Raw genomic sequence first — 9,092 nt, 5'->3', positions numbered from 1 at the left:
GTTCTTGTGCTGAAAATGGGAAGGGGAGAGAAGAAAATAACGGATTAAAAGTTCTGGGGAGGACTCAACCCGGCTGCATGATGGAATACTGGTCATCTGTCCTTCTTTTCAAGTTGTTTTATCACCAAGTCCTTCTTTTCAAGTTCTTTTGCTGCTAAATTCAAGGGGGTATATTTACAAGCCCCTTGCGCCGCTTTTGCACCGCTGTTGTGTCACTTTTGTGTCGCAGAGGTGGCGCAAAAGATGCGCCAAGGTGCGGGGTATTTACAACGTGACGCATCTAGGAGATGCGTCACGTTGTAAAGCTCTGCGCCAGAAGGAGGCGTTCCTGCACGGGGAGGGGGGGCGTTCCGGCGCAGGAATGCGTCCTGAAAGTGGCTGAGTGAAATCTACAAGATTTCACTCAGTCATTTTGGTGCCCATGCTGCGTCAAAACACTCGGCCTGCTTGAAGCAGGCATAAGGATTGACGCAGCATTGGAATAATAGGGCCCCCCGAGCATTGCAGTAGCTGCGGCGTGCTTGCGACGCAACTCCAGCAATGCGACACTTTTACGGCACAGATGCGTGACGCATCTGTGCCGTTTTTGCCCCATTGTGCGCCGCATTGTAAATGCAGCGCAACCATGTTGGCATAGGCATGGCGCACAATAAGTGGCGCATCCCTGCTGATATGCAGGGATGCGCCACTTATTGTAAATATGCCCCAAGAATTTTATTGTCTTGCAAGACAATTGAACAGAGGAACAACTGAGAAATGTTATGACTGACGCTCTGCAAGTCGTTTTCAAATTTCTCTCAGGATTGGCTGTAAAAGGATCTTCCTCGTATTGTGTAGAGCCGGACAGATGCATAGTAGGTGTAATAGAGACTCTGCTCCGCTACCACAGAGCAATACAAAAGGGGATGATGGACGGATCGAGAGGCAGCAATCCGTGGTCGACCAGGTCCCTAGCCATTTTGGAGTAAGATCTTTTGTCGGAAAGAACCCCAGTCTCAATAGGGTCAGTTTCCACTTTGATCTGTGAAGCACTCTTGTCAATATGATTGCAGTTTCAGCTGTTTGTAAGTGGGCCTCACCATCCATGCATGCCTTTTGTTGGCCAGTAAGGCTTTATCTGTTTGCAGCAATAGTTGTTTGATTGCTTTATTGGTGATTTGTTTAAATGCACAATATGGCATTGGTGTGTGCCAGGCTTTCTCGAGCTTTATTGTTGAAAGAGCTTGTTTTAAAATTCAACATTTTTACTTGTTCTGCCTTGATTGTTTTTCAACCTCCTCCCAGCAATGATGGGGTATCGTGTTTTCTCCAGCTGCCCTCATTCTCCAGTAGTTTTGGCTAGAGCTCCTTTTCTAGCCAGTATCTGTTTTTTTAGACCGTATTCCAGATGTTTCTGAACCTGGGAGATGTGAGGCGGGATTGTGAACAGTTTTTTGAATAATCTGTTTTGGATTAGGTTTAAAGTTGTCGAGTTCTTGGTGTTTAGCATTTGCAAGCTGTTCGTAATAGATGGCAAAAATGTAGCTGCTACGACCTTTAATAGGTGGTATGTTGAACTGCTGCTTAGTTTTTTTCTGCAGCGTTTTAAAGGCAAATAGTATTTGTTTGCTTTTGTTTACCCAAGGTCTTGATGTTGTTTGTAGCTGAGTTGTCAATCTAAATGAACCCCCAAATATTTCTATACGTCCACCTGAGATAAGATGCTGGAATTTATCCTACAAACAAATTTAGGACGTTTTTATGGGTACTGGAGAATCACAAAATGTTCGATTTTAAAAAATTGATTATTAGTTGTTCTTTTGAGGTGTATAGCGCTAGTTGGGAGGTCAGCTGCTGCAAACCAAGAGGCGTTTGGGAGAGCAACATGATGTCGGCCGCACATTGCAGGCTAACTATTGGGGTATTTCCCAACTTGGGAGCGTCGTCCTGAGTTAGACAAAGGTTGCTCTCTAAGTCGGCGGTGTAGATGTTGAATAAGCTGGGTGCCAGTACACATCCCTGCTTTAGCCCGTTGTCACAAGTTTCTTAGTTAAGCTCCGGCCATCCCCTTTTTAGGTCTCGCCTGAGCCAGTGCATGCACCGCTCTGGCGAGACTTTTAGTAACGCGCGCACACAACTTGCTCGTGTGTTTTAAAATTATAATTTTTTTGCACGTGCACACACATCTCCCAGGCTTGCGGTATCAGCATAAAGCATGCGCTGCCTTTCTTTTCTTATGCATGCTGTGGCGTGCTCCATCCTGCTTGTTTTTTATTTAGTTCTGCTTGTTCTTTGGTGCTGTTCAGCTTCGGCTCCCAGCCATCGTTCCCCCACCATCACCTCCTTACGGTCTGGTATTTAGAACCATTTTTGTTTGATGCAAGACTGTAAGGAGCTTCCCTCACAATTTTTTTGGGGGGAGCGGGTGGGTGCATTGGTGGCGGGCAAAGTGCCTTTGAGATAGCTCTTGGCCCGAAGCTCCGTTTCCTCCTAGACCAAGCCCCCTCCTCACACGGTGAAATTTGTTTATAGGTTGGCAGATATGTGACAGCAGTGGATGCACAGGTCAGAGTTTATGTTCAGATTTACTGGTGTAACTGGCACTCATGATTTTACTGTGTCTTTAACAAGTTTGCCTAAAGCGTCTCTTTCTGTATGGCTGCCAGTTGCTTCGAAGTTCATTCAGCGTGACTTTTTTTTTTACTCAAAAGCTGTAATCATGTTGCCGGTTTAGCCCCTCTCCCTTTAAAGGCCTATGAAACTACAAGTCCCACTATCCCAGGATGCAAAACTGAACGGTTTGGTTGTCAACAGTGGCCAATGGGTTACCTAGTTCTAAATGTTGCTATGTTATCCCTCATCAAGCTGTTAGTTACTCTTGCACCCACAGTGCATGAAATCTCAGTTTTCCATTTAGTGCTGGCATGTTCTGTCCAGTAGACCTTCTCTTTCATTCTCCTGCTTGTGCACCCTGAGGACACTCACATAAGCCTAATGTCCAGTTCACGTTTAACATTTTTCCGTAACTTTCTCTACGGAATTATTAACCGCTGTTGGAAGCAGGTGAAGGTGCCTGATGTCAGTGAAGGACTTTACCCTGCTGGGCAGGGGCGTAACACAGGCCCCGGCAGCCCCTGCGGTGTGAGGGGTCCTCAAGCTCCAGGGGGCCCCATTAGCACAGCACTCTGCTCCTTATTTGCCTATTTACTTGCTATTATTTCTCCTGTGCATCCATAACCTGGTTGTGCATTTCTGCCTATGCCTCCTTTTGCCTCTTGTACCCCATTTGCTGCTGGGGGAGGCACCTAATTTGTGCCTTCTCGTCCCTGCCTGTACTGTGTTCCTTGCCTGTATTCTTGAAGTGCCTGCTCTGTTCACCATTGCCAACTGGCATATACCTTGCTATGACAAGCTCTGTATGCCTCTGCCTTAATGTGGTGTATAACATACCTAAAAGTTTGCAGGATGCATAGCATAGAGATCCCATAGCGAAGTCAGCAGATATACATGCAGTCAAGAATTAATGACAAAACAATGAAATAATTGAAACCCCGGCAATTTCCATTGGGGACAATTATATTGGAGGTTTTGTATCAATAAGGTAATGGGTTAACGTACAAGACGTCCAAGAGTAGCCAATTAAATGACCTGTCTGATTTACCGGTAGTCACGAGGACTTGCCGTCATCTGGTTTCAAACTCTTAGAGCTGTGCCCACTTCTGGACCCTGTAGCCTGGCTAAATGTGATTCCTGTGCACATCGAAGCCATGCAAGCCCACCCACATTTGGTTAGGCTTCCAGCTGCCTTAGGAATAACTGAGTGCTGTTGCTTCCATTCAAGGGCCTGCCATAACAATTACTGGGGTACTGGCTAAAAGTCTCCATGAGCTGCTTAATGTGGATGCTTTCTTGCCTGAAGTTTGTTGTGTCGTCCTGTAACGCCGTCAAGTCTTCTTGGGGTGTGGCAACTGTAGGCAATAAAGCCCCTTAAAATTCCTTTTGCATTAGTGCTCAATCCATTCCACTGCAGGTTTTAAAGTGCAGTGAATAATATCTACCTGCACCTGCAGCACATGTAATTGCTCCACCGCAGGGGGCAGAGCTAGCCGGGAAGCGAGATGGCTGCTGCTTAAGCGAGCTCCTCGCCTGAGCCCATGTAATACTTCAAAAAACATCCTTTTATTCATCTACACCTGCACTGTCGCATACCGTGGGCCGTTGGGAGCGCTGAGGCATCGAGCGACTGGATGCTGGAGGACGAACGCGGCCCCGAGCCCTGTGACACTGGCCGGAAGTCGGAGGCCTAGGAGCGCCAGAGCGTGAGTGAAGCCCCGACCTCGAGTGCAGAGCTGACCCATGACATGGGTCACGTACGGCGGCTGCGACGGACGGCGAGTCCCACCTGCTGCCTGGGGGACTCGCGCCACACTGTTCTGGATCGAGGTGGGCGCCGGAGACTGGTGAGGCGGTGTATCGCCCTGTGTAGCGGCTGCGAGCCCGGGGAGAGTGCGGGCAACATGGAGGACCTGAGAGGGTGGCAGCATCGCAGAGGCCTGCAGGATCGGCTGTCAGCAGTGGGCCAGAATGACTTGCGGATGATGCGGCGCCCCCCTGCCCGGTACACACCTGGGCACTCAAGAGCTTGAGGCGGGCCGGGCGGCGAATTGGGGCCACAGTTGGGCTCGGGGCCTATACGGTGGGCTGAGGCCTGCATACAAGGATGCATGGCTGTCTGGTGGTGAGTGAGGCGAGACGACCCTGCCTCCACAGCGCAGAGGAGTGAATACCTGATGCTGGGCAAGTGGCGCGCATGAGGCACCCGCGGCTTACTGTTCAACCACCGGTGGTGTGACACGCAGAGGCAGTGTACTGTATGCGGCGACGAGCGCCCAGGCTGCCCTGCCCAACTGATACTAACGCTGCTGGTGCGCAGTACTGCTGCATTCACCCGCATCTACTACAGACCATCAGCTGTGCGGTGCCAGGCCTGCTGCCGGGACAGCGCAGACAGAACACACACAAAGATAGCCAGAACCTGCCGAGACGTGGGGCAGCCCGACAGAACACCAGGTGGCCGGGGGGTGGAAGATTGTGGATTGGTGCTGGAATGGAGGGCGTGGCACCACTACCACTGGGCTGCAATACATACCCTACACGCTAGTGGCACTGCTCAAAACGGGGCCTGTACCTAATCCCAAAAGGGGATCTCACTCCTTCAGTGCCCGTTGTACCTCGACCGTCTGAGCCAGACGTTTATACCTAATAACTGCTACAGGATGGGGAAGCCGGATCGCAATCAACCAAAGATAACCTTCGACCAGGCCAAAAAACAGCAGGACAACACCATGGAGACACAGAATCCACTTCCCCCTACACCCACAGATGCTGGAGTGATTACGAATGACGCCATACAATCCATGTTCCACACCATACAAACCTCACTTACGAATATAGACGGAAAGATTGATTCCCTGACTTACAGGGTGGACAGAATATCAGAACGCCTAGATAAGCACACCGAACGTTTGGATATGGCGGAACGGCGGCTCTCAGAGGCCGAAGACTCTCAGGTACAAATGGAAGCGAAGCAAACAAAGGTAGAAAAACAGCTGGTGGCAATGGCGTCGAAGACGGAAGATTTGGAAGCCAGGTCCAGGAGAAGTAACCTCAGTCTGAAGCGCGTTTCAGAAATGACAAATACAGGCACAATGGAACAATATGTTGAGAAATTGCTGATCTCCATGCTGGGACGAGACACTTTTTCGGAAGTGTTCATTGTCGAAAGAGCACATAGGACACTGGCTCCGAAACAGCCAACCGGGTCCAGACGAGGCCCATCATAGCCAAACTATTAAATTACAAAGATCGCGACGCGGCGCTGCGGAAGGCCAGAGAACTGGGGAAGCTAACCCACGAAGGGATGGACATCTCCATATACCCCGATTTTACCTCAGCGGTACAAGAAGCGTGGAAGAAAGTCATGGATGCCAAGCAGAAATTGAGGGAGCTTAACATACCCTAACCAATGCTATATCTGGCAAGACTCAAAATCACTATTGAAGGCAAAACGTGGATCTTCAATGACTCAGCAGTGGTGCAGAAATTCCTAAAACAAAAAGGGAAACCAGGAGTGCGGAGAAGATCACCACGAAGCGAACAGGGCGAACAGCCCACAATGTCGGATGTGGAATGATTTGGTTGCAGGACTACATGTTGACTGATGGAGTGCTGTGTCTATGGGTGTGACCATGGGATTACAGGGTGATGTACACTGGTAATCTATGCATATGCTTGCCGCAGACTGCGACAGATAAGTGGACAAATGCCAAAGTATTTTATAAGCAACAGAGGTCCAAAGTTTAAAGAGAATAATTCACTTGTATTATATAGACCACAATAGGCTGCTATATACTTTCCATGCCCAGCCGGACAGGGAATTTTATTTATGATTGATTCAAGTGTTTGCACTTTTAAAAATACATTTTTACAGCAAAAAGAGATTTTACTGTAAGGCACAGTCCTGCGCCGTACTAGAAGATGAAAAAATCAAGTGAGAAGATAAAAAGTAAAGACAAGTGCTTCAGGCAAAGAAGGAGTGAGCATTCTGGGCACTGTCAATATCAAAGGTTACCAGTGTTACCCAGAGCAGAACATACATACATCAATATCAATGATCAAAAGTGCGTCTGCTATGAAAGGTCGACGTTTTGATCCCGGGCTCTAATTAAAGGGGATCATCATCAGGACTTAACATAATGTTTGCCTGGTACAAGAAAAATACGCCTGTAGAAGGAAAACAGGGAGAAAACAAGAAATAGACAATTTAAAATACTTCAGAGGTCAGCTAAGCCACATTTCTGCATTCGGAATCGCAGTGAAGAATTTGCAAGCAAGGTGTCTTTCCCGCATAGTACTTTTAGGAGAGAGCTCAGTGTTTTGTTCATTCATTTCTTTTGTGAAAGATTATGACGCATGCTGTGAATTGCAACATGCTGCATTTACCAGGTGACGCTTAGTGAAGGCATTTATCGATTCAGGGGCGTTTATAAATAGGAGTGACGTTGGTGAAGGTGTACGTGGGTGGGAGTGAGTTGATCGGGGGATAATTAGTTTTAAGTTTTTAGGCTTTTCATTTTTTACCTTGGTGTAGGCTCGCTGCCACCAAGCGTTGGGAGTCGAGAATAGTGCAACAGGGGCTGCGTTGAGCTCCTGAGTGGGTGGAGTGTTGAGGACGCTAGATGGGGGTAAAAATGGACCATTAGATCTAAGACAATGTGGTGACTGGCAGGGGTGTTCAATTAGAGTAAGGTCTTTGCATACCGAAACCGCGGTCTTTTAGGCGCCCATGTGAGCCAGTCGTCGGGCGTGAGCTTCCGTTTTTGAAAATAGACGAAATCCTGCAAGGGTTCTTCCACCCCTAGAAACCTCGTCATTACGAGGACGGCCTTCCTAGTGCCTCTGTACCCACACCCTAATATCTTTACCTTTCTAATCTTTTCACCCCTTCGCTCATTACCCAAGAAATGTCAGCTCATGCCCCACTGTACACGGCAGAATATCTCAAACACTTATGCTCTGGGCCCTCTCTACTATCAGACACCTCGGATGTCCCTACCGTCACCAACTCTTCCTTACCTGACCAATTAGAGAAACTAAAAAAGAAACAGGTTCGTTTACAGTTGATGGTGTTAATGCTGACGGATTATTTAAAGGCCGACGTAATACCGGTAGGCCTACAAGTCCGCAATATTCCAGGTATCTTTACGGATAATCCGAAGTATATATCAAATTTTAGTTACATCGGCACTACCTGCTCAAGGCATTGGCTCGCACTAGGTATTGACATTGCTACAGAGACTCTCAAATCACTGGAAATAGAAATCAGTGACCTACTGAAACAAATTCACGATTCCGATCCTACTGAGGATTGTAAGAAACTACTTGACCAAGTAGAAAAAACTGTTGCAGATTTCCACAGAATAGAAGCAAACAAGAAATCGAACAAAATTAAGAAAGACATCAAGTCTTACAATATTGAATATACCTACCCCTACTTACACAAAGACTTTTATACCAACAGGCCACACTTTAATCCTAACAGCAGGCCGTGGGGCAGGTATAATAAACGCCAGACCCTAGTGGGCTTCACTGACACATCTGAGGACTCCTCTGAGAGCTCAGACCCCGGTGAAGGAAGCAGCAACTCTCGCCGAGGAGGGGGTGCTCAGCCTAATTTTTTATCCAGAGGCCAATCAAACACCCCCCAAAGAGGTCGAGCAAAGAAACAACAACGATGGTTCAATGCGCCAGGGGAACGCAGGACGAGGAACAACTTTTATCAATGGTAGCGCAGATAGGAAGTAATGATCTCCCCTCCCCGGCCTTGCAAATCTCCCAAACACAACTAATACCTATCTTTAACCTGTCCAAACACATCTTACAGGAGAATGAATTAGAGGTTCTGAAAAAGGGATTATCATTCGTACCCACTGTACGTCCAGACTTCATGGAACTACAGACAGAACTACTCAGATTTTTTAGATTGGTTCGCTTGAAAGCATTCTTTCAACTACACCCTTCCACCACCACCAATCCGAATACTCCATTCCGCCCGCCCTCCAGATTTTTGCCTACGGCTAGCATGATCCCACTAGAGATCATAACCTTTGAAAAACTGGTCCAGAAAGATCTTGTTGAAATACAAAAGAAAAAATTGCTCATCCCATACAACATTTCATGAAAAGAGAAGGACGCAATAAACACACTCAAGAGCAATACATCGCTCATCATAAAGAGTGCGGACAAGGGAGGTGGGATCGTACTCCAGGATATTGATTCATATAAAGAAGAAATCCTGCGTCAACTAGCCAACACAAATCACTATCAAAGATTACCTGGAAATCCTACCAAAGATATCCAGGCTACCATATTGAAACTCACTTCGGACGCATGTGCCAAAGGATATTTGAGCAAAAAAGAGCACATTTTCCTTAATGTAAAAAGCCCGCGCTTACCGGTGATATACACTCTCCCGAAAGTGCATAAAAACATTGACCAACCCCCAGGCAGACCCATTGTCTCTGCATGTGGTTCAGTGTTGGAACCTTTGGGAG

Source organism: Lissotriton helveticus, chromosome 12 (genome assembly GCF_964261635.1).
Source record: "Lissotriton helveticus chromosome 12, aLisHel1.1, whole genome shotgun sequence".
NCBI lineage: Eukaryota > Metazoa > Chordata > Amphibia > Caudata > Salamandridae > Lissotriton > Lissotriton helveticus.
The sequence above is the reverse complement of the archived record's forward strand: the minus strand, read 5'-3'. Positions refer to the sequence as shown.